Below are 489 nucleotides of genomic sequence, written 5' to 3' on the forward strand. Positions count from 1 at the left end.
AGTCTTCAGTACATTTTACAAGATTGATTTTAACTGTACAAATACGTCCTTTAAACTCAATCATATCACCCAATTTGTAGTCGGAACCCCACTTTTAATTAATTTGACCTTTTCTCTGCTTATTTTATAAGCATTCTTATTATTTGGCAATGACAGAAAACGGACCCAGCTTTCCCAATTAAATGCATTGTCCCAGTTAGCCCCTTCTGGTATCTGGTATCCAAATTTGACCACAAGAGGACGCAACATCCCCATTATTAACCATGGAGAGCATGCTATCAAATTCCATGAGCACGTAAAAAAACAAAATCTGACAGAGTACTGCTTCAATTGCCCCCAAAAAAGAAAAGAAAAGAATTAATTCTAGAGTCACTACTCTATTCTATGCAAACTACTTAAAAAAAACAAACAAAAAAAACAGTATAGCTGGACGTTTTCACAATTTTGTCCGGTTGGGTTCCCATAATAAAAAAACACGTAAGGTCAGCG

The sequence above is a fragment of the Filicampus tigris genome, chromosome 2 (genome assembly GCF_054856515.1).
Source record: "Filicampus tigris isolate MCC_2025a chromosome 2, RoL_Ftig_1.0, whole genome shotgun sequence".
Taxonomy (NCBI): domain Eukaryota; kingdom Metazoa; phylum Chordata; class Actinopteri; order Syngnathiformes; family Syngnathidae; genus Filicampus; species Filicampus tigris.